We start from the raw sequence: 27,163 nt of genomic DNA, 5'->3' as shown, positions 1-27,163 counted from the left end.
TGAAAGTAAAAAGAGCACTGGAGAAAATTGTCCCAATCAACTTTTTCAGACCTTGGAATATTAACCAACAGCTAGCAATGATCTGAAAAGCGTTTATTCAAGAAAAATGCCTGAGTCTCCATAAGTTCCGTGAGCTTTGTGGCATTTTAACTATCTATATTCCCATTTGTCTCTTTCCAGTTCTATGTTACCCTTGAAAAAACATTAGCTGAGCAGCCAATGAAAGGGAAACTCCATCTAAAAACAAAACAAAAAACAAAAAAACCTATCACTATCTGATGTGCCCTGCAGCTCTTTTAAAAAGCAACATCCAAGGACTTATCTTTATTTGACCTCAGAACTTGCTCAGTAAGACAGTGCTACCCCTAAGGGCATTTTGCAAAAATAATCAGCAGCAACCACTTAATATCTCAGAATCATGAGGTGGTGAAACAAGATGGGACAAATAAAAAGATAGCCAAAACACTTAAATGTAAAATGTAGGGAATAAGATGGCCATAGGCAGCTTTGAAAAGCCATGACATATTTCTAGGGCCATGTGTATGTGCAGGTCTGTGGCCCAGAAAAGACCTGGGAGACCTCTAAACTCTCATCTCTAAGTGACTGCCCAAGCAGTAAGTAAATGCTAAAGCAGAGCTCTCAAATGCCAAGGGTTGAAGGTACACTTCAACATACACACAGTAGGCAAAGATTTAGAGACCTACTAGCTCAAAGTATTTTTTAAAATTTCTGTACAATCACTAGCTAATCAAAAAACTAACCAAGCAGAGATTTCAGTAGAATATTTTCAGAAATAATGCCTAAAAACTTCTGAATTTAATGAAAAACATTAATCTATATATCAAATAACTTGACCAAATTCCAACAACAATAAACTCAAAGATATCCATACCTAGACACTTACTAGTAAAACTTCAGAAATTCAAGGACAAAGAAAGAATTCTCAAAGCAGCAAGTGAAAAGTGACTATCACATGCAAAGGTATATAAACAAAATTAACAGCTGACTTCATATCAGAAACCATATAAATTAGAAGACAGTGAGATGAAATATTCAAATTGTTGAAAGTAAAAGAAAGCCAACCAAGAATTCTATCTCCAGCAAAAGAATCTTTTAAAAATAAAGGAGAAATCAAGACATTCCCAGATAAATAAAAACTGAAATAACTTGTCACTAGTAGATCTGCCCAACAAAAATACTAAAGTAAGACCAATGGGCTAAAATAAAAGGACAGCAGACAGCAATTCAAATCCACGTGAAGAATTAAAGAACCACCATTAAAGATAGCTACATAGGTAAGTATAATGAAGAGTTTAGGAGTATTTTTGCTTGTCACACTTTTCATTTCCCATTTCATTTAAAAGAAAGCTGTGTAATACATTAATTACAAAAATGTATTGGTAGGCTTACAAGGAATAGAAAGGGAATTTGCATGACTGCACAGAGGAGAAAAGATCCAGACTGAAGCCAAGTTTTATATAAAATTAAGTTGATGTTAATCCAGGATAAATTGTTTTAATAAGTTAACTGTAATACCTACAGCAACCACTTAAGAAGATACTCAAAAATATAGAGAATAACAATGAAAAACAATTGAAATGGTGAAACTCCCCATATGACACAAACAACTGAAATTGACTAAAAAAAATAGAAAAAGTCAATGATCTATAACAAATAACGATACTGAATTACTAATTAAAAACTTTCCACAAAGAAATCCTCAGGCATACTGGTAAATTCTACCACATATTGAATGAAAAATAACACCAATCCTTCACAGACTCTTCCACAAAATGCAAAAGAATGAAACACTTCCTATTTCATTCTGATACCCTCATTACCACAATGCCAAAACCAGACAAAGACACCCTAATAAATGAAAGTTATTGATTACTATCTCTTACATATATAGACGCAAACAACCTCAAGAAAACAATAGGTAATCAAGTCCAACAGCATACCAAAAGAACTATATACCACTAAAGACTAGCATATTTCCCAAGAAATCAAGATAGGTTTAATATCTAAAAATCAATGTACACATATTAATAAAGGGCTAAAATCACATGACCACTCAGTTGATAAAGAAAAAAATCTTTTAAAAACTATATATAAGATTTTACTTATTTATTCATGAGAGACGCAGAGAGAGAGATTGAGAGAGAGAGAGAGAGAGAGAGAGAGACAGGGAGGCAGAGACACAAGCAGAGGGAGAAACAGGCTCCATGCAGGGAGCCCGACATGGGACTCGATCCCGGGTCTCCAGGATCACACCCTGGGCCGAAGGCAACGCTAAACCGCTGAGCCACCTGGGCTGCCCCTGATAATGAAAAAATATTTAATCTAATACCTTTCATGAAAAAAAATGCAATGATTCAGGAATAGAAGAATACTAGTTCAACCAAATAAAAAGCATCCATTAGAACTCAAAGCTAACATCATATTAAATGGTAAAGGACTAGATGCTTTTCCCTTGGTCAGAAATAAGAGAAGAAATTCCACTCTACCAATTTCTATTCAACAATGTAACACAGATCCTAGCTAAGGAAATTAGGCAAGAAAATAAAATAAAAACATTCAGAATGGAAAGAAATAAGAAAAACTATCACAATTTGTAGATGACATGATTTTATATAAATAAAATCTTAAGATATTTTCACACACAGAAAAAATATATCAGAAATAATAAATTCAGCAAAGGTACAGGATTCACAATCAATATACAACAACCAGTTTGAATTCTACACACATGTAAATGAGCAATCTGAAAATGAAATAAAACAATTCACTTACAATAACATCAAAATAAAACAGAAATAAACTTCACAAAATAAGTGCAAGACTTATATGCTAAAAAGTATAAAATATTGTTGAAAGAAATGAAAGAAGACCTAAATAAATGGGTAGATACCCAATGTTCATGGATGAAAAGATTTAACACTGCCAAGATGACAATATTTTCCAATTTGATCTACAGATTCAAAGCAATTGCTCTCAAAATCTTAGTTTCTTTTACAGAAATTGATAAACTGTACCTGAAATACATATGGGATAGCAAATGGGAAATCTACAATAATCAAGAGAGTGTGGCCTAAGAACAGACATTCAGATTAATGGAAGGGAAATGAGAATCCTAACATAAATCTTCAGATTCAGAAGCTTTCAGAAAAGCACTGAGACAATTAATGAGAAAACAAAAAAAACAGTCTTTTCAACAAATGGTCTAGGGACAACCAGATATCCACATGCAAAAGAATAAAATTGTATTCCTAGCTCATATCACATACAAAAACTGCAAATGGATAAAACACATAAATGTAAAAACTAAAACTATAAAACTCACTGTAAAAAATATAGGTATAAATCTTCAAAGGCACTGGGTTATGAAATCGTTCCTCACATATGACACCAAAAAAAGCATGAACAAAAGGAAAAAACAGATAAATTGGGCATCATCAAAATTAAAACCCTATATCCTTCGATGGACACCATCAAGTAGAAAGACAACCCACATACTGAGGGAGAATATCTGTAAAACACACTTGTGATAAGGGACTTATATATAGAATATATTTTAAAAAATCTTTTGAGTCAACCCAATTTAAAAGTGGGCAAAGGATTTGAAAAGGCATTTCTTCAGAACACATATGGAAAGGGGCTTTGCACATTCTTAAGTATTTTATAGTGTTGGAAAAGTGCCATACTAAAGAACTACTTGAAACAAAAGAAGCATCCATTAATGGGCAATATTATATATTCCACTGTAATGGGAAGTGATGTATATAAGAACTGATGTTCAGATACTAGAAGTTTACCTAACCATGCTAGTTCACACTTAATTTCCTCACACTAAATGCTGACTTTGGTCACCTTCTTACATGAACTCAATGGCTACTGGTCTACAATGACTTATTCTATGTCAGTCTCTCAGTTTAGAACAATGAAACTGGGATGTAATTCTAAAAGCAGCCAAATAATTAGTAAGTGTACAAGCCAATCTAGGTTCTAGTCATGGGCCAAAACGGAAGAATGAACTGGTGAAGATACATAAATACTGGAAACTTTCAGGCTCTTTACAAAATTATAGTGTCAAAGAGAAACAGGCTGTACACATAAAGATGTTATTACAGAAAACAATGTGAAGCAGTACACGAAAAGAAAAATGTATTTCATAGGTAGATTAAACTTTTGGAATTACTAAAACATACAAACGTTGCTTAAAATAATTCAACTCTTAATTAAGCTAACAGAAGAGATACTAAAATGTTAATGATATTCAATATTTGCAGGAGAGCAAAACAACCCACATCTTAATTACTTCTCTAACTTCATCTTTGCTGCAAGTACTAATAAATGAATAAAATTTTTCAATACTGCTGACAGGAAAAGTTAATTAAATGTACAAATAGCTACCACATAATATAAATCCTCTTCAAAGCCACTGTACATGAAGGTAAAATTTAATTGTTCAAATTTCAGAAAAAAGATCAAGACACTTGGGGGTTCTTTATATGAATGGGAAAATAAGCTAATTAAGTCCAAAGAAAAACTTTTTATAACCTACATGAAAATCATCTTAAATGTGTTATTTGGAAATATTCTATTTTTGGTACCATCTCTGATATTTCATAAGTGAACACTCAACTTAGTCCAAGTTTAGTCTTGATTAGACTAATGAATAAAAAGCCAACAAATTTTCCTATATATAGCTCTTATGCTGTCAGCTTATAAACCTAGTTTAAAATGAGATTAATTTAAGTTTTTAGACAATATAAATATTTAGGAATTTAAGAAAGTGAGGTCATTTAATTGAAAATATGTAGCTAAATAAAACATTTACGCTCCAAATATATTTCTACTGAGAATGGAAATGTGGTACATGTAAAAATCTTCTTAGAAAGTGGCCTAATTAGTGATTTTTTATTTTGCACAAATAGCAACTTCAACAGCCAATGTAAAAAGTGCCTGTGTCCAAATAAATTCAATTTAATTATCCACACTGCTCTTCTCCAACATTTACACAGATAATTAATGATCTTCTCAGCAAATTTAGGACCACAGACCTGCTTCTTATAATTGGGCTGCCTCTCAAACCACCTGAATATGCAAAGAAATTTGTCATGCAAAATATACCAGCTCTCTCTCCCGATCCCTACTGTTCTACTATTATCATGAAGGTAATCTTGACTCTACTATGAATAGAACTGAAATATCCATGCCTACAATAGCAATATAGTATCTATTCTCCAGAGTCCTGTTGCTACTGGTAGAGGGTTGCAGAACTAGCTAAATTACTTCCCTGAAGAATTTGGCTCCATGATCTTATGAATATGCCTGGTAATGTCACATTTCTAAATATGACATAAACTTCCCATGAAGGCCACTGTCACTGAGGTATTGATTGTGTGCAAGATAATCACAAAAATCAGGACGTCCTCGTTACAAAGAAGTGGCAAAGGCTCAAAAATGACTGTTCATCTTGAAAGTTAAGTCAACTTCTGAGTAGCTCTGGGAGGCTAAAACGTGGATACTCCAGGTACTAACAGCCCAAGTCAACAAGGTATAATGCAAAGTTTCATGTATAATGCCGGTGTATAAAATGTATTATCAAGTTCACACACACAGTGCCCAAGTTAAAGAACCTCACTTGTATTTTGTGTAACACCTATATTACATTTGGTCAATGATCTTTTATTAAATAGCAAATACACTTGAGTTTAAAAAAATTAAATACTATTTCTTCTGATCAAAAAGGAAATCCAGGATCCCTGGGTGGCGCAGCGGTTTGGCGCCTGCCTTTGGCCCAGGGCGCGATCCTGGAGACCCGGGATCGGATCCCACGTCGGGCTCCCGGTGCATGGAGCCTGCTTCTCCCTCTGCCTGTGTCTCTGCCTCTCTCTCTCTCTCTCTCTCTGTGACTATCATGAATAAATAAATAAAATCTTTAAAAAAAAAAAAAAGGAAATCCAGATTAAATGCTCCCCTGATATAATTTTGTAGCCATTGTAACCACATGTTGCCTTTGATAGCATTTGACCTATGAATACCAAGTTTCTTTTATTTGTCCATAGTTTCCTTCACCCTCTAAGGTTCCTGAGGGCAGAGAAGTTTTTTTCTTTTGTACTTGCAGACATGAACACTGGTCTAGAGTACACCAATTCAATAAGAAATTATTTTTTTAATATTTTATTTATTCATGAGAGACACAGAGAAAGAGAGAGAGGCAGAGACACAGGCAGAGGGAGGAGCAGGCTCCATGCAGGGAGCCCGATACTGGACTTGATCCCGGGACTCCAGGATTACGCCCTGGGCCGAAGGCAGGCACTAAACCGCTGAGCCACTGAGGGATCCCCTCAATAAGAAATTCTTACTTAGATTAAATTTCTTTAAACTACATGAGAAGATAAAAATTAGAGTTCACATTGTAGTTGACCAGTGGTTATTCTTAGAGTTTACTCTAAGCTCACTTTCTCATATTTCCACAAGAAATATATCAACCACACAGAGCCAAAATGATACGAATATTCTTTAGTAAGTGAATGGACATAACTAAGGTATTTTTGCATCTGACAAGATTCTACATTCTGAACACTGTACATTCTTAAACATATAGAAAAATTCCAAGCCAATCAATTTTAGTGGCGATTATGATTACAGTTAAATACTGGTGATCTGTGCCTGTACATATGCAAACTCATTCTCCCTCAGCATTTCCCTGTTTTTTTTTCATGATGGAACACAGTACCAGTCCTGAGAAAAGCTGAAATTCAAATGTCTTACTATATTAAATCTATGTCACTCAATTTAGAGTCTTACCAATTCAAAAAACTCATGAGTAATTTTTGAAACATCCATAGGTTTATAGGAATGCAATTAAATCTCATGAAGTCTTTGCTAGTGTTTGCAAAATAGTACATTAATACTAGTACAGTTATTCACTGATTATCAGAAAGCCAACATGGTTATTCAAAAGTACATTTTTAATATCTGAGCCTTTACTTCTTTGAATACATATCATATATTCAAATGTTAAGATTTCTAAATATGTTGGTATATTCTTTCAAATGAAATGGTACCACAATTATAACTTATTCTCAAGTGTAAAGAGTAAAATGTTTGGGAAACAGTGATTTATTTGCCTATCAATACCACACGAAATGGCATATTCCAAAATTCACACAGATATCCAAGTGTGAGGGGCAGTTAATTTCCTCAACTTTTGACTAATATTACAAGCATCATGATAATATTGCTATACTAAAGATCTTTAGAGAAAGCTCTGCCAATTCCCATGCTACTGTGCCATTTTCCATCAAAAGCAATGCCTGGTCAGAATCCCTACTGAGAGGACTACCACCTTACAGCAACACAGAAACATACCTTCTGATGGCAACATCATTTCTGATAAATATCAAATTTAAAAAATTTTATAAAGAACTATCTTGACATACATCAAGTCCTTACTGGCCTTACAAAAGTATTTTTAGTACAGTTAAGGAAACGGGTTCAGTCAAATACTGTGTTACTGGGTTCCAAGTGTTTTCAAAACATACTAAATGTAAGAGTCCTACGGTTGTGTACTTGGGAAGTCACATTGCAACCTATTCTCCTGAAAGCTTTTAGAAGATACCTACCGTGCATACACATCTTTATCTCCTTCATAATTTTTGGCACAGTGCTTCTCAGTTAATAGGGATGTGATCAATGAATACACAAAGAAAGAAAGGATGCATTACATAAAATACCCAGAATTACTTCATCTAGCCAACCTAGCCTTGACTATTATTTCAAAAATAATTCACAGGTTGTGTCAAAAGATGGTTGCTAAGATCAGGAAAAAAAAATCTCCCAATGTAAAAACTCAGGATACAGTCATTCAGGTATAGTTTGCTGGCAGTTGAATCCTTCAGCACATGTCTTAAATCAATGTAGCCCTATAGTATATTTTAATTTTGAGTAAGATCATGGTAATACTATATTATTGAGTAATTTCTGTATACAAAACATGGGGATATAACTCAGGAGATAAAAGTCTGGGCAGGATGTGTATTCTCCTAGGTGGTAGTAGAATAGGATACTACACAAGTATGTAAAACACAACACAGTGGAAGGTAATTTAGGCTATTCCTTCAGAGCATGCTGGTAGTCCAGATGATGATACCAGGAGTCACAGGATATTATTTAAATGGAATCCATTCAAGAGACAATATGAGCTGAAATTGAGGTAGAGGCAAAATGAAGTATGTATAAAGTATATAGAGATTTGAATAGTTTTACAGGTAATTAATTTGAGATGTAATACTTCAGTCATACTTTTGGAAGATAATTTACATTTTTTTTAAGAGGAAGAGAGTGCCCCTGAGACTGACAAACCAAATGGAACGGAGATCTTGTGGTGGAAACATAAACAGAGTAGGCAGAATAATAAGCCCTAAAGACACCCACATTCTAATTCTAGGAAGCTGTCAAAGTTTACCTTATATGGAAAAAGGAACTTTGCATTTGTGATTAACAAACTTGAGATGGAAAATTATTCTCAATTATTCTGGTGAGTCCAATGTGATCACAAGGGTCCTTCAAAGAATGAGGCAATTCGGTTAAAGTCCAAAAAAGGACCCGTGATGACAGCAGCAGAGGCTGGAGTGGTGCACTGTAAAGATGGTGGTAGCCTGTAGATGCTGGAAAAGGCAAGGAAATGGATCCTCCCCTAAAGCTTCCAGAAGGAACACAGCTCCCCTGACACTCTGATTTTAACTTGTAAGACCCACCTTGCACTTCTAGTCCTGAGAAAAAGATAATAAATATATTAATTTCCTATTGCTCCTATAACACATTTTCACAAACTGAGTGGTTTTAAACCACTGAAATTTATTATCTTTTTCTTTAAGAAAGTTCTTGATCACTCCTTCTGGCAGCAAGTGTGGACTACTGGGAAACTCCTTAGGTGAAAAGAGTCCTGGAGTGGAATAAAACACCTGAGTATATGTGTGAGTTGGATAGAAGTCAAAGATGCAGTGTCCGAAGAATAACAGAAGTTGGTTGATAACAGTAGTACTGGATGATGATGCTGGGGCCTGCTAAGACTTACCAGCTGACTTTGACCTTGGGCAAATGGGCCTTCCTTTCCCTACTATGACAGGATGCAGTAGAACAGAGTACTCTCTAAGGTTCTTTTAGTTCTCACATCCTTTAACATTGGTGGGAATATTCATCTCCTCTCTCTTCACCAACACTCTCCTCTGAGTCTTCTTCACTCTGCTAAATTAATAATTAATCATCTTCTCAAATAAAAGAGGAAAATATGACAAAGGGTTGATGGGAAGAAGGGTTTAAAGATGAGAGTGCTCTGTGGAAGGAATTACAATATATATAATAAGAATGCGTCAAGAAGACAGTTGCTTGCACCACATAACCATCTAACACAGAGGTTGGCAATTTTTTGCTATAAAGTACCTGAGAGTCAATATTTTAGGATGTGTGGGTCATACAAGGTCTGCATCACATATTTTTTTTCCTGCAGTGCTCTGAAAAACATAAAAACCTCATGGGCTGCACCAAAAGTGGCTGTGGGTTACACATTTTTTTTTTTTTTGCCACATGGGTTACAGTTTGCTAACCCCTAGCCTAACAGGTCACTATCAATGTGGACACAGAGAAGGAGCATCAAATTCAATTTAAAGACATTTAAGGAAAGTTTAGACAAGGTATTGAGACTCCAGATGAGTCTTTCTTAGGGAAGTGCCTTTATGTGAATGAGGAGCTGCTTGAAGGAACTCTTTTGGCATACAACTTGTTATCTTCCAAGTGAATCCTATATCATCATAAAGCAAACTGAATGGGTGGTGGGAGTAGGGAAGCAGGGAACAGAGCCAACACAACCACAAACAAACAAAGCTGTAGACCTAATACTATCAAAACCTTTGGCTCAAACTACGAACCATGCTTAAAGTTTCCCCTACATCTGTGCATTTTAGTGAAAAAAGAAATCTATTCATTTCTGTGATAACTTAAGCCAGTTTGATTTGGATTTTCTGTTTCTTTTGATCAAAAGCATGTTGATACAATGTGAAAGACATGCCTTCTTCTATCACTAAACTTCACCAATTTCTGGCCCTCATCACATGGCACATGTCATCTTCAGATGCACAACCCATCAATTACCTTATCCTGAGGCCTAAGAAAACCAGGGGGTATGGTAAGTAAGGTTTATGGATAAAGCAAGGCTGGGAAATATCTTGGCAACATAGCTTGCAAAGGGAAAAAATGTTTCATTTTGCCTAGGGAAAATGTCCTGAGTCTAAATAATCCATATTATAATATACTGCTTTATCATATAGGTCTGATTTCTGTGTACATTCATAACACTGCTTACAGGTATTAGCCCTCTGAGAAATTTCTATCTTTGGGAAACCTAAAGGACTTTGCAATTTTAGAGGACAGTACAAGTCTTCAAGTAGGCTGAATAAGGGCTCCACAAATATGTCCACATTCTAACCCCCAGAACCTGTGAATGTTACAATGAATACCTGTTCTTCATGTTTTAAAAATACAATTTCAGAAGAAAAATACCCCATGAATAAATAAAAAATATATTGGAATTTCTCTCAGTTTTACCTGTATATATGCACATGTATTTGTTACATCTAAGTTGCATAAATACCTATCCTTTCCTGTTTAGTTTCAGTCAGGTTAACATGTCTCAGTCCCAAGTTTTTTTTTAGATTTTTAAGTTTATTTATTAGAGAGAGAGACAGAAACAGAGACAGAGAGACAGAGGGAGAAGCAGGCTCCATGCAGGGAGCCACGCCCTGAGCTAAAGGTGGTGCTAAACCGTTAAGCCACTGGGGCTGCCCAAGTCCCAAATTTTAAAACAAGATAGGACATGGGCTTTAGCTATATTTCTTTTTAAATCTTTTACTGATCTTTCTGTGCCTTTAACATCATCTTTTTGTGAAGGATTATATGTTGTCTACCGTCAACTCAGCATCATCATGGTACCTTTGTACTCTTCACTGTTTTGCAAGGAAAAACCTGTAACTAAATTTTCTAGAATCCATTTCCTTCTATATCCTGTTGTTCTGGCTGATTAGAGACACTTGCACTTTATTAGGGGGTTGAAGACAAGGATGGGACATTAGTCTCCAAACCAGATGCAGCAAAATCAGGTGTCAGGTGTTAAGTCTACAGAGGCTTCTGGGGTGAGCTCCTCTCATGAATCACCTGCTGAGGTGCATAAATAACCAGCAATGGCTTCTCTCCCATCCCGTGTTCTGATTTTGTGAACTTAAAGAATACCTTCCCTGACCTCTCTGTCTTCAATCCTTCCAATGGGTTGTACAGTCCTCTAATTCCTTGAGTTGAAACCCTTCCAGCTTGCAAAACCTGCAGTGGCTTGTTTTCCTGACAAAACCCTAATACATACATTCACTATTTCTATTAGCCCTGTGAGATCATGTTTTGTTGCTATTTGAATCACAAAGCAGCTGGATCAAGCAGTGAGTAGTGGAACTCAGTACTGCACTAGATGATATTTATCAGTAACATAAAGTAGGGGAAAACACGTAAAGTAGTAAATTCTAATCCAGGCTCTGTAACCAATTTGCTGCATACTATTAAGTAAGTCACTTTATCACCACAGGCATTAGTTTTCTCAACTGTAGGAAAGGGGCAGGCATACTTTATCCCAAGGGTCACTTCCAGAACTAATCATTTAATTATTTATGTATCGATGATATGTCAGTGACAAAATCTTCTGATTCCATGGCAGAATAAACTATCCATTTGAGCAAAATAGAAACACAATCCCAAAACTGCTTAATATTTTCATAAATTTTGCTAAGTCATTCTGTTTATACTATGATGAAGGTAGTATTTTATCATGTACAAACCACCTACTGATCAAGTACTTTAATTCCATTAAATTTTCAAATCTAAATGTAGAATATATATTACTATGATTATGAGTTAAGTCCAATGGTAAATATAGAGCAAAAGGTTTTGGGGCGCCTGGGTGGCTCAGTCATTTAAGCACCTGATTCTTGATTTCAGCTCAGGTCATGATCTCAGGGTTGTGAGATCAAGCTCCACTTTGGGCTCTGTGCTGGGATGGAGTCTGCTTAAGCTTCATTCTCAACCTCTCCCTCTACCACCCCTACCTCCCCCACTCAAAAGAAAAATAAAGTTATTCTGTCATGGGAAGAAAAACTAAGAAATCAAAATCTAATTAAAGGCAATCTAATTTAATCCTTTCCCTTGTATAAATCAAATTTAGTAAATCATAAACATTTAACAATAATGCACAGCAATTATTTAGGTACCAAAATAGAAAAGAATGCATGCAGGGTTTTTTTAAAAGATTTTTAATTAATTTACTTATTTATTTGTGAGTGAGCAGGCGTGTGCCTACACAGCACACAGAGGGGCCGAGGTGGAGAGAGAGGGTCAAGCAGACTCCACACTGAGCACAGAGCCAGAGGCAGTGTAAGGCTTCATCTCAACCCTGAGATTGAGACCTATGCTGAAATCAAGAGTCTGATGTTTACCCAAGTGAGCCATCAAGGCGCCCCAAATGCATGTAGTTCTTATTGTTACATATGCACATATAAGTGAACATATAAAACCCAGAAATAGGTATATTTTATTTTGGCTGTGCAGTTATCCTAAACAAGTAACTCTTTGCCTAAGATTTCTGAGGACAGTGATGATCTTAGACAATTGTTAATAATAGTCTACAAAGATGATTCATTATTTATATAACTGAATGGTATTTTAAATAACTGTAAAACTTTCATAAACATTTACAACTAAGAACATCTCTTGTCAGCAATGGGTTCCTATATTTTATTGCAAATATTTGGACTTCATAACAATACGTGTCTGGCTTAAACTTCACTTTAGCTTACCTAAGATTGCTGTATTTGTTTTAGCCACTTTGCTAACACAGGCTTAGGGAAATTTTAATAAGCTTACAATATATTCTACAGGACAATTTTAGTTATAATACAGTCACAAAAAAATTCCTTCAGGAAAGGAAGAAAATATTAATTAGCAAGAAGAAACAAATTCATTTGCCCCAGTTTAGGTCTTATGATATCTTATGCATCTTACATACACATAACACATTTCAAATTATGTGATATACCAAGATTTTCAGAAAAAAATTTCGGGATTACAGTAGCCTAAGATGCAGGTGTTTGCAGTTTCTCAGCCAAAACCCTATTTCTTTATGGAAATAATTAGTTTTATAGTATAATATTGGAGCAGTTTTAAGATGGTAAACATGACCAGATTTCTTTGTGGCACAGACCTGCAATTTACAGGCAGGCAGAGATATAGAAGTATGCTTTTGTGGTTTTTTCAGAGAGCTCTTGGAGCTTTGAAGTAAAGAGCAAGAATATAGCCAAATACAATCATGGCACCTAGTTTTATTTTTTTAAAGATGTATTTATTTATTTATGATAGACACACACACACACACACACACACAGAGAGAGAGAGAGAGAGAGAGAGAGAGAGAGAGAAAGGCAGAGACACAGGAGGAGGGAGAAGCAGGCTCCATGCCGGGAGCCTGAAGTGGGACTCGATCCCGGGACTACAGGATTGCGCCCTGGGCCAAAGGCAGGCACTAAACCACTGAGCCACCCAAGGATCCCTGGCACCTAGTTTTAAAAGACTTCCATTGATCCCTCGATATAAACACAATGGGAACTTTGAACATACTTGCTATTATATTCACAAGTTTCAAAAACAACTGGTCTATAACCAGAGAAACTACTGGAACATAATTGAAGTTCAAAAGCTAGAGGTCATGCTTAAGACACCAGTCAGACTCTACGTCAAAAGAAAATTAGTCTTGTTTAGGTCAAGAATTTAAATGTAAATCTTCTAATCACTTAAAAATTCCATGAAGCACTTGAAAATTAACCTATTCTACCACAGAGAATTCGTAAGAACCAAGTTATAAATCATTAGCACTATATCATGTGAGAAACAATTAACTTCAACTAGGACTCAGAAACTGGCAGGCCTTAACTAACTTTCAGAGTCCCAGATGAAATCATACATGATATATGTATAACCATATATTCTTGTATTAAATACAACTAATGAAACAAATGAAATAAAGTTTTTGTTCTGACCACTCATTTTGGGAAATTATCTTAGGGAAATACATCCATTTTCACTGCTAGTTTTACAATATAGAGTACTTATTCATTATTAACCAGTGGCTTTCTATGCCCGTAATTTGATTATGTTACAAATTATACACTTGAGGTCACTCACCTCTTCAAGCTCTTAAATCATTGTTTCCCCCAAATAATATCATACTTTAAAATGGAACATTCAAAGCTATTTTTTTCTAAGTTCTTATGTAAATTCATTAGTGAACATACAGTGTAATTAGTTTCAGGTGAACAATATAGTGATTTCACACTTCCATAGGTCACCTGGTGCTCATCACAAGCACACACTCCTTAATCCCCATCACCTGTTTCACTCATTTCCTCCCCCTACCTCCCTGCTAGTAACTATCAGCTTGTTTTCTAGAGTTAAGAGTCTATTTTTTGTTTGATTTTTCCCCTTTATTCATTTGTTTTGTTTCTTAAATTTCACATATGAATGAAAACATAAAGCTCTTAAAAAACAAGCCTTTCCTAGATAACAACCTCTTCTGTCCTTAAAGTTTTGTAAGTCCAAAATTATGCCTTTGAGTGCATTCTAAACAGGTAAAAACTTTTCTTTCACAAACCTTTTCCAGGTTGGAACCACCCCTCACAAAACCCAGTTGAAACTTCCTGGCATGACTAAATTATGCCTTTGGCATCATGATTTCTCTTCCTACCATGTGATTTGTAATTTAAGCATCAGCAGTTGAAACCATGATCAAAAGTGAAAAGGTGCCTAGAGCTTTCAGGCAGTCATGATAATTATGTACATTACTAAACTGCTCAATCATATCTAGACCAACCATCCTGTCACCATTTACAAGCCCAATGATCTTAAAACTCTCCCCACCGAAACAGAAAATTGCTTGCCAGTAAAATGACAGGTCCATCATTCAGTTACATATCAGTTCAACATTACAAAAAGGTCATCTTCCAGAAGAGACTTAGCAGAACCTCTCTAGTGAAAATTAATTATTTAGCTACCTGACTAAATCCTAAGATACAGTGACCAGCAATATGCATTTGGGGAAAAAAAGGCACAACACTTAAGGATATTCAAAACAGCACCAAAATGGCCTCCAAATCTTTTGCAGTTTGTATATTCTGGTTTAAGACAACATATCTCGTTTCACAGTAAATGTCTACATTTCATTATGTATCCTGTGCTTGGTATACCATGGTACAACTGGTTTAGAGATGTCTCTAAGCACATTATATATTACGTAGATTCTGCTAATAATCTGTCAGTGTTGTTCAGGGAGTTTACAACAACCTGTTGTTCTCTCAGCATGGTGGCTTCTAGACACTCTTCTCTTATCCATCATTTTGAAAGGTCTGATACATGGGTGACCCACTGCAAATAAACTGATATTGGGAGTTCATGATTACTGACTCAAAGGTTACAGGGTATGAAATCCAGTATCTAAGGTCTTAGAAGTGATAGAGTGGGAGGATATAAGGTCCTAAGAAACACTTGATTTTTTTCTATGTCTTCTTTACACAAATATCATTTATAATACGTTTCAAGAAACATCACTGAGCATATATAAAGAATGTTGATCCCTTTATAATCATTATAATACCAGATAAGAAGTTTTAAGTATCATGAGTTATCTGATTAAATTCTATATATGTGCAATTGAATAAATTTCTTTACATTATCTTAGGTTTAGATATGTAATACTTTACACTAGGCTTTATTATTGAATTATTATTAATAACATAATAGTTGAGACATACTTAACACTGAATATGTATCAGGTAATATGCTAAATGCCTTACTTGTATCACCAACAATTCTCTAAGTGATGTACTATTATTGCTCTTAATCCACGTATAAGAAAACTGGACTATGGAGTCTAAGTAGATTTTTTAAAGCCTCACAATTCATAATGGAGGAGAGGTTAAAATTTAGGTTTTCTTTTTCATTGAGAGCTCTAAGCTAATTTTGGAAAATATATTATTTGTCCTTAAGCTCACTAGCTTTTGTTCTGTTTTCTCTCATCCTTTAGCCCAACCACTGACTCCACCATTCCACAGTCACATTCTCCCTTCTGTCCTTCCTACCAAAACTTCTCATATAGAGCACCACTGTTTCAAGAACTATTTGTGTGTGATACAGGAAGCAACCATTTGGCCTCAATAATAAAGGTGTAATATTAGAATTCCAGTCATTGTTGAGTCCATGTAATAGGCTACAATGAAAGGTGAGCAAGACTTTCTTGGGGTTCATTAAATGACATCAAGTAGGTCACAACCTCAACAGGAGACAAACCTAATGCAATACATCACACTACTATTTATTTTATAGTGTTTTAGAAAACATCATTTCCAGCATTAGGAAAACCCTGGAGGATTAGATAAAAGATGGAATCTAAGGAGAAGGAAACTATAGCAGTCTGTTCCTGGCTTCATATATACTATGTTGGAAATTAACTCATAGACTTAAACATAAACTCACAAAGATGGAAAATCCAGTTGGAAAACTCCTATTCCCTTAATTTCAGGTATTTGGTTAAAATCCAGTCTTAAATAAACCTGAGTGAGATAAGGCAGGTCAGGATGGTGATTATGATCAGATCTATGGTTTATAAATAAAAGGATGGAAGTCAAGTCCTAAGAGCAAATCTTGCCAAAGGATCCTGGATATTAGATCAATCTTTAAGATATGGTCTACAAACACTGAGGACAGACTGCAAAGGCTAAGAGATGTGGGAAGACCGCAAAGTCTAATACATGCATCCAATCATTGGCATTGGCCAACAAAACAAAGAATCACAGCTAAAAATTATGGTGCATGAATCAGCTTTCAGATGTCTGAGACAGATGCAGACAGAAGTGCACATACAAAAGTCTGGTCCAGTATAAAGGATTCAGGATACAAACAAGACAAAAAGCAATGTCGAGGCTATAGACTGGGGCCTGACAACTGTGCCCATAGATCCAAGAAAGGCAACTGGTTTCAGTAACCAATGCCAGGGGGATAGTGTCTATCATTACAAAAATAGGACCGTGTAACTTCCTTGCTGGATTTGAGTAACTTTCATGGTTTGTGTGAAATACCATTTTGTGGCAGCCTTGCCCACTCCCAAAAAGCATATATGATCCTACAGTAATTGTGTATTTCTGTTGAAAGTCAGTACCTCAAAGAAGACCTTCTATGTAACAAAATATCACAAGTTCTCTATAGGATGTTTAAGTCCAGATCAAATAGACCTCTCTGTATATCCACAGGGAAAAGGTGGAGAAAAATTACTAGTCTGTACAACAAGAAAAAGCTAGATGAAGTGAAAATTAATGACTTTTTTTTTGGACCCGCTGGAATAATGAGAGGGCAAGGCAGACTACCATCCCAAATTCTAGAGAGACAGGCATATGGAAAGTCACAGTCAAGATATGTTTACTTGGAGCAGAAGCCATTAGGGCTAAAATTTGATAGGAATACTTCAAATGGCAATTCTGACAAGCTGATGGAGGCTGTTTGGACTAGAATAAAAGTGAGAGACTCCTTGAGGGCCAGAGCCTTGCATGGCCTCCCAAATTTTTATAGGCTTGATCTGCAATAACTCCCTAAGAATCCTAACAGTAAAAATCCAATAAAGGTCCTATTATGGCTTGAAAAGAGAAGAGGAAGAATAACCCCTAGGAAATAAACTCAGAACCTCTGTACAACAAAGGTCTACTTTCCAAGGAGAGCATTTTGTGAGCCTTATCTCCGCTGAAAGAAGGGCATTCTTCTACTCTAGCCTTCTCTAGAAATCCTTTGTCAAATAAGGGGAAAAAAATAAAACACAGCCAAGAAATAGAATGGAAGCACTGCAGCCAAGGAAGGCACTAGGGGGTAAGGGTGAGAGGGAAAGCTATGAACTAGAAAAACAATTATGAAGATCACATCCTAGAAAAATAGGCCCAATAGAAGAAGAGATTTAATCATAAGATTATGGTCCTCATAGCATACTCATACCTTACTACCACACCAACAAGGTCTGCATAATGACACAAGATTACAACTGGTAAGAGGTACAAAACCGACTTTCCCTGAAAATGAATACTTAGTGAAAACTAGACAACACAGAAAACAAAAACAAAGAGAGTGTAGGAATTTGGAGTCTTTGGCACCTACAGATAAAGCTAATACTACAACACACACCAACTACTACCCAAATTAACATAAATACTGATGTTAGAAAGCCTATTTACCTCAGTTACTAGTACCTGATACAACATTTCTTGCTTTCACCAAAAAGCTACAAGGCATGCCAAGAGGCAAGGGAAAAAATGTCTAAAAAGACAAAGCAGCAATTAGAACAGGACTCAGGACACAGACATTGGAATTACACATGAGGAATTTAAAATAACCATGATTAAAATGTTAAGGTATCTAAAGGAAAAAGTAAGCAAAAGCAAGAACATATGGGTAATGTAAGTACTGAGATATAAACTCTAAGAAATAATCAAATGGAAGCACTAGAAATAAAAAACACTAACATTAATGAAGTATGCCCTTAACAAATTCATCAGTAGGCTTGACAAAGCCAAGGAAAGACTCACTAAACTTGAAGACAGGTCCATCAAACTTCCTAAACTAAAATGCAAAGAGAAAAAAAAATATGAAACAAAAAGAACATTCAAGAACCAAAGGACAATTTCAAAATGGGTAACATGTAATTGAATTATCAGAAGGAAAGGATGGAGCAAAATAAATATCTGAGGCAATAATTACCATCAGTTATCCAAAACTAGTGACAGACATGAAATCATAGGTCCAAGAAGCTCACTGAATACCAAATAAATATCTAAAAAGCTACATCAGGTATATCATATTCAGACTGTAGAAAACCAAAGACAGAAAATCTTGAAAGAAGCCATAGTGTGTGTGTGTGTGGGGGGGAGCTACCTTATAGGAAAAGGACAAGAATTACAGAACACTTAATATTAAATACCATGGAAGTAAAAAGAGAGTAAAGTATTAAAGGAATAAAAAAAAATAAAACCCACCTATCTGCAATTCATTATCCAGTGAAATTATACTTGAAAACTAAATGAGAAATGAAATCTTTCCCTGACCAACAAAACCTGAGGTATTTAATTGCAGCAGACCTTCTCTGTAAGAATTATTAGAAAAAGTTTTTCAGGCATAACTAAAATAATATGGATCAGAAACCAGATTCTACATGAAAAAAACAAAGAGAAATATAGGAATAAAAGAAAAGAAATATAATTGATATGCTGAGAGAGGAGATAAAATGGAGCATATAAATGCTCAATTATAATGAGAAAAGGAAGAAAGAGGGAAAATGAAAAGAAACAGAACAAATGTAACACAAAAAGTTAGAAATATATGAATAATAATCCAACTTTTTCAAATATTACATTAAATGTGAATAGACAAAATGCAACAATTAAAAATAAAGATTGCAGAGTGGATTTATAAATAAGACAAGACACAAGTATACGTTGCCAATAAACAACCCACTTTAAACATAAAGAGTCACAGACTACAAGAATAACAATAATGATATACCAAGCTAACACTAATAAGGAGAATTCTACTTCTGGAATTACAGTGTAAGAAGCTCTGTATACTATTCCCTTGTAAAATAAGCAGAACTGTTGAAACTATTAAAGAAAATTTTAAGTATGTGAAAAGTGTCCTAAAGGAATATAGCAAAGAAACATCCTTTCAAAAAAAATACACTAAAACTGGGTAGAAACACTGAGTGTCAATGAGATTTGAACCATGACCTGCTCCATCGTTCCCACAACTCCCTCCTCCAGCTCAGCTAGAGAAAAGCTCCATCCCTGGTGAGTATTGCCAAAATAATTGTGCCCCCTCCCTACTCAGCTATCAAAGGTTACTGTATCTCACTGGGAAGAGCAGGCTGCCAGCATTTCTCATTCTTTCCAATTCCAAGATTAAGAGTCTAAACTGTTTGTCTGTACAACTGAGAAGTTGGGGTAATCCCTTCTTCTATGCATCCTCCCCTCATTAAACAGAAATCTATCCTAACTACAAGAGATTCAGAGCACAGGCAACCTGATCACTCTTGCTTCTGTTCTTTCATAGGACACAGATCCCACACTGAATGAGGCAAGGCAAGAAGATCAAAAACTATGGCTGCCCAGCACTAGTAAAGATGAATTTTTAAACTAACTTCTAAAAACTCAAATGTATTAATTTCAGATAACACAATCTTCCAAATGTGGTAAACATCGATAATATAGAATTACATTAATTAATGATAAAGGAGTCAATTTCTTAAGAACACATTGCAATCCTAACTATACAAGAGTGAAAAGCTGATAAAACTTAAAGGAAAAAGAAACAGTGTCAGAACATGAAAGACTGCTAACTCTGGGAAACAAATTAGGGGTGGTGGAAGGGGAGGTGGGCGGGGGGGTGGGGGTGACTGGGTGACGGGCACTGAGGTGGGCACTTGACGGGATGAGCACTGGGTGTTATTCTATATGTTGACAAATTGAACACTAATAAAAAATAAATTTATTAAAAAAATTAAAAAAAGAAACAGTGTCAGTAATAGATTGATCTGGATGATACTACTAATCATGTCAAGCCTCATTGACATTATAGAATATTCTATCCAACAACAGCAGAATACACATTTATCTCAAGCTCACATGGAACATTCACCAAGATAAACCACATTCTAGGCAATAAAACACACCTTAAGGAATTTTAAAAAATAGAAATCACTAAATTATCTCAGATAATAGCTGAATTAAACAGGAAATCAACAATGGAAAGATTGCTGGACCCAAATATTTCAAAATTTAAGAAAACACTTATAAATAATTCATGATCAAAAACAAAGTCTCAAAGAATCCTAAAATATTTTGAATTAAGTGAAAATGATAATAGAACTTATCAAAATTTGTAGGATGCAGTGAAAGCAGTGCTTAGAGGGATATTAATAGCACTACATGCATGTATTAAAAAGAAAGACCTGAAATCAATTAAAATGGACTTGGATTTTTTAAATGAAATTTACAATGAAGAAAAATGTCATCATTAATTTCATTGAAATTTACTGAATATCTTTCATATGACAGGTATTATTCTAGGTTCTGGGGAGATAAGAATGTGCAAGAAAGAAAAACCTCTCCTATAATCAAGCTGACATTTTAAAGGAGACAGGTGAACATTAAACCAGTAAATGAGTAAAGAAAATGCTTTCTGATGGCCATGAGTGTGTCAAGAAAGTAGAAATGGTTAATGTGACAAGTGCTGGGAAGAAGCAGTAACACTTGATATGACTAGGGTAATTGTGCCTGAGGATATGACATTCAACAGAGACTTTTATGACACTCTATGTATAGTATCACTCTTAAGTCTCTGTCTCAAACTGGTGAGTTGTTTTTTTTTTTTTTAATTTTAGGGAATATGTTTTTCTTTCACTTTTTCACATTCCATTTTATGAAGATATATCTATTTTATACGCTGAGGCTTATATACTTAATTATATTCACTTACAGGAAAAATTTAAAAGCAGGCCCTTCTATATTTGCCTAAGCAAATACAAACACGTACCATATTAAGTAACAGAAAAATGCTTTTATAAAGAGAAAAAAATTACTAGTATGAGAGCAGTCTGTATTTTAACAACTTGAAATTTGACATTTTAATTACAACAAGCAAAAAAAAAGTCAAGACATATTAAAAATCTTTTATAGTCAAAAGTAGAAAATGGTAAGGATCCAAAAATACATAGTTAAGTTTGCCCAAAATTACATCCTTTGCCAGACCCAAACGGTTGATACTTTAAATTTATTAGAGAACGATGCCATGGCAAATCATTATCAGTATATTAAAAAGAAAGGTTAATTAAGAAAGACCAAAAAAAGCAAGGTTGAAGTATGTTATTTTGAAATTCAACTGGGTGCTTGCCTAAACAATCTGTACAGAATAGGTTGTTTAATTTTGTAGAGACAAACTAATAAACACTAAATAGGTGGACACTCAAGTAGGTTCTTTATATATGACTTCTGTGCAATAGTGGCATTGTTGCCGATCAACAATTACTTTTTATTCTGGCATCCTGCAGAATGAGTAATGCACAAAGATTGGTCTCTAACCCACAGATAAGACCTCTCTTCATACCACATATAATTCTCCTAAACAGTTCATACAAGGGAACCACATTATCTCTGATGGTCTGACCTAACAGGCCACATAACCAGCTGAACAACTTTAAGTACATTATTTCACCTCTTGTAAGAGAGTAATATCACATGACCTCTGACATTCTAGGCTTCAACATTGTTTTATACTATATTTTTGCTTCTTCTTTTAGCTTGTGTTCATCTTAAGCGTCACCTGTCTCAGCCTCCGTTTTTACAGTGAGATGTCTGATATCCACTGCATTTGGTATATATGTAGGTCTGAACATATTCCTAATCATATTCCTCATCTATAGGCTTAGTTTGTTTGTAATAACTATATCCAATTCCATTTCTGTAAATTCATCTCAACTCATGTAGCCAAGCCATGTCTTGCTTTTCTATCCTGTCATCCTTCCTTTATCTGACCGTTTAGGTCTATGTGGACTCCTAATTCCTAGGTTGCATCTTTCCACAGCCATCTAAACCCTGATTCTAGCAATCTTCAGATTGAGGATATTGACAAAATATTCTACTAAAAATGAGTAAGATTCCGTGAAAAATGAGTAAGATTCTAACCAGCATTACTATGTATTTTCTATTTCCCTGTTAGAAAAATTAATGCTTTATATACAACTTGTCAAAGGGGCACATTATTCATTACAATAAGCCATACCTTGTCTATGAGCATTATAATAATATTGGCAACCTTATTATTAACCAGAACATACCATATTCTGGTCTTATATTTTATTTGCACCTTGATACTAAACGGTACTTGCATACAATTTGCTGAATTAAACTGAGACAGGGTTATCAGATTTTTTTAAGTTGAAATAGTTAAACCTCTACCAAACACCATTTTAAATCACAATGTGTCAGCATTGTATGCTTACCTGGATATTATTTAAGCTCTAAACCTAAATAAAACAAGTTTATTTGGGCTTGAAGAAGTTGTAATTTTTGTTTATTAGCTACACTTATGAAAAAGGATGGTGATTAACTTCATAGTCTGAACATTTCTAACTTATGAGATCTGACCAGCTGACAGGAAATTTTTTTTTTCAAATGGCCATCTGTACCTATCAGAAATTTCACATCTAATTTCATTAGATCCAGGTGGCAGGAATAATTAACACAGCTCTTCATTACATAAGAGATCTAATAGGACAGTGGAAATGAGGAATATGGGTTTGTGAAATAAATTTCAATCAATTTGATGTTAACTAGTTTTTTTTTTTCCTAAAATAGTTTGAACTCCATGCTTCTATTCTCTTCACTTTTCCTTTTGGCCTACATATTCACCTGATAATATCTAGTAGCATCAATCTCCACAAGTATGTTACCAATAGTAGATGACTTTAAACTTGCTGCAGTCTAACAGCAACACTGAATAAGACAAGACTTCAAGGCTGGCTCCCTTGGCCTCTATGTAGCCAAATGATCACTACTTTTTCTCATGTTTTTTCCTTGCTAATAGTTGTATAAATGTCCAAACCCAATGATAGTATTCTTTCTTCATCTTATATCACTTTTCAGATCTATTCAATACATTTGATTTCATGTTCTTGAATCACTCTGAACTCCCATGAAATCTCTCAATTTTTTTTTTCCTACTCTCACTTTTCTTGCACCTCAGTTCCCTTTGCCAGGTCCTGAAATGTTGAAGCATCCCAGGGCTTCACAATCTCCATTTTTTGTAACTAGTAACACTCAGCTTGAATGATCTAATGCAGGCAAGTGGTTTTAAAGACCAATTAATGCCAGCGACTCCTTCCACTTAGATATTCCATCTTGACCTGTCCACTGAGTTGTCTAAGGACTTCTTGAAAATTCCATGTAAATACTGAATGGGCATCTCAAATTTAACATGTCTAAAACAGTAATCGCTCCCTCCCCAGTTGGCCCCACCTCAGTAAATAGTCCTACAATGAACTCAGTTGTTCCCAAAACTCAGAAGCCATCCATAGTTCCTTATATATTACATATTCCTCATACAATCCTCATCTGTGACACCCAGTCTGTCATCAAGTCCTATTTGGTTCTCATTCCCAACTGTCACCCAAGCCAGTCTTTTTCTCTCCATCTTTCATTTAAATCTAGCAATCACCCTCTGTTGCTAGGATGAATTCAATAGCTTCTTATTCCACAACCAAATCGATCTTTAGAAATGTGAATCAGATCGCATGATTCTTCCATTTACTAAATTCCAGTGGCTTCACATTAGACTGAGAATAAAATGCAAGTTCCAAATCATGACCTAGAGGGTTACAGCTAATTCTCCAACATTTCCTTCCACTCCACCCCTCCAATCATTGCTCTACAGCCTTTGAAACTGTTTGATTCATTGTATGAATGCTGGTAACTATCAGCCAGCCGTAATGACCTTCTTTTTATTTCGTATATGTGTCGTGTCTGCTCCTGCTACATTTCTTTGGCATTCACTATTCCTTTTGCATAGAATAAGCTTTTGTCACATTCTTCTACTAATGGGTACTTTATTTGTAGTCAAATTTCAACACAAATGATAACTCCTCAAAGAGACTTCTGACCACTTTGAAATAGCTAGCTTTGCCAATAACTATACTACCTTGTGTTATTTTATTCAGAGCATCAAGTATTATGAGAGATATCTTGTTTACTTAAGCCCACAAAGTTGTACTCTGCATGAGAAAAGCACCTATTATTTTATTCACAGTGCCTAGAATATTAGCTGGCTCATAGCAGACAATACAAAACATATGTTGAATAGGTATTAGGTGAAAAATAATTATTACATCTTCTACTTCATGAAGAAAAGAACTATATCATATTTTAGTAATCCTCCAGCCTGTTCCATTCAACAAACAAGCCAAATGATCACTATAAAGGCAAACAGCCTTAAGACTCTAAGAAAAGTTCATACAACCTGACAGAAAATAGATCTGCTCTTTTCATTTGCGCACTTCAAAATATTTCCTTCAAAAAATACTTCTTTAAAATTGTTATCTCTGTAATGACTTAGGCTATTCAAGAGCAAAATAATGCCAACTAAAAAGCATTCTACTCATGGATTCCCTGACGCTGGGAAAAAAAAAAAAACAACAATAGTGGAGATATAAATAGTCTCCTCCTTCCACAAACAGTAATTGCAAAAGATAATATAACCTCTTTTTTGGCTACAAAGTGGGGCACAAATATAAAAGATCTCATATTCATATGCTTCCAATATACATCAATTTTTTTCAGAAATATTTAACTTTTTCTTACTAAAAGCTAACTTACTAACCCTTTCAAGTATATAAATATATAACTTTATGACCATATAAGTAATATTTAAATTACCTATAGAAAACAGAATATGCACTTACGTTTATATACATGGGAAACCAGATTCTCACTAACTCTTCATGTATTAATGCAAGTTCACTTCTGTGTTTTATGTTTCAATTCCCAGAGATATATGCATCTAAGTTAAATGAGTTTGAATAGAAGTTTTAATAGTTTGTCACTGAACATTAATTTACAGATGGTGTGACTTAACCACATGGCAACATGAACCAAGTGCTCCCATTTAAAAAATAATCTCAAAAAGCATCTAGATGGTTTCCTTATTTCAAAACATCTGGCCATAACATTGATTTTCCTAGTGTTGAACTTTTTCTCAAGGTTTCCTCACAAGAGAAATATGTGTGATTTAAGCCATATTATCCACTGGCATTTTCAATCCTTCTCTTCTTAATTCCTACCTCTTTATACTGTGAGTAAAACTGGTTTGCTTTTGTAACAAAACTGCATAATAGCAAAGTATGGCACCAGGTACAGTTGGGAGAAGGTGGAAAACTCTATTCTATCCTCACATTACTAGATATTCTGCCTCATAAAGTTGCCCTACCTTGTACTCCCAGGTGCCTCCTTTTTGGTACTTTTCTCCTCCCTTCTCTTTAATGAAGAATTATCCTCTGGTTGTCGAGCTTCACCCAAAGATTTGTAGAGAAGATAATCTGACACAAGACAGCTTTCCAGAAAACTTTCCAATTACATCCAAAAGGTGTCAATATAATTCCATTTTCCCATTGTAAGGTAAATATTATAAGCTACAAATCAAATGTAGGATTATATGAGAACTAATGGCATGCATCTGTAAAGGTTAAATCTTCTTCCTCAATTGTACTGAGCCTGACTTCTTCAAATTAGGATGGTATGAAGTCTGTACTAGTTTCCAAGTTTCAGAGAAGTCTTATCTTTGAAGTTAGGAAGAAACATTTGAAGAAGCATAAACAACATAAAACTAAGACCAAAGAATGTAATCAAAAATTAAAATAAATGCACAAATGAAACTCATTATATGCAAGTTTCTATGTGAGGCATCAATTAAGACAAGCATATGTTTTTGTCTAATTCAGAATATGTCAACAGTATAATCATTCAGGTGGTGATCATATGAAGGAAAATGGGATAAATACTATTCTCTACTACTAGCCATATTTCAGAACACAAACATACTGAAACAGAATTAAGTCTCAAATGCAGGTAAAGTACAAGGGAATACAAGGTCATCAATAGTTTACCAATTCCTTATTAAATAAGAAAGATGGATCATTATGCAGAATTTGAAAAGACTATATATATAAACCGAAAGTCTGAACCCTATCTCTGGAGAATAAGTTAAAGTTGAGAAAAAAACCCTTAAATAAAAATACTAAGTACAAAAAGGAAGAGTTGACCAAACAAAAACCTCCAAACATAAACAAACAAAAAGAATCAAAAGAAGAAAAATTATTCTTGTACAACCCCATGCATGCTGCAGAATGAGACTCTCTCCAATTAGCTTCTGTAGATTGTCTCATCTCAGACAATTAGAGCTAGTTGCACAAAAATTGTCTCATTCAGAACATGCT

At 34.9% G+C, this 27,163-nt stretch overlaps 1 protein-coding gene across 2 annotated transcripts in view; it reads right to left on the bottom strand.

Moving 5' to 3' along the window:
* Window positions 1–27,163, bottom strand: part of IL1RAPL1 (interleukin 1 receptor accessory protein like 1) — a 1,374,783-nt gene that overhangs the window by 1,137,001 nt on the left and 210,619 nt on the right. The gene's annotated exons all lie outside the window — the stretch shown is intronic.

Source organism: Canis lupus, chromosome X (assembly GCF_003254725.2).
Source record: "Canis lupus dingo isolate Sandy chromosome X, ASM325472v2, whole genome shotgun sequence".
In the NCBI taxonomy this organism is placed as follows: Eukaryota; Metazoa; Chordata; class Mammalia; order Carnivora; family Canidae; genus Canis; species Canis lupus.
This window is presented reverse-complemented; position numbering and strand designations above follow the sequence as displayed.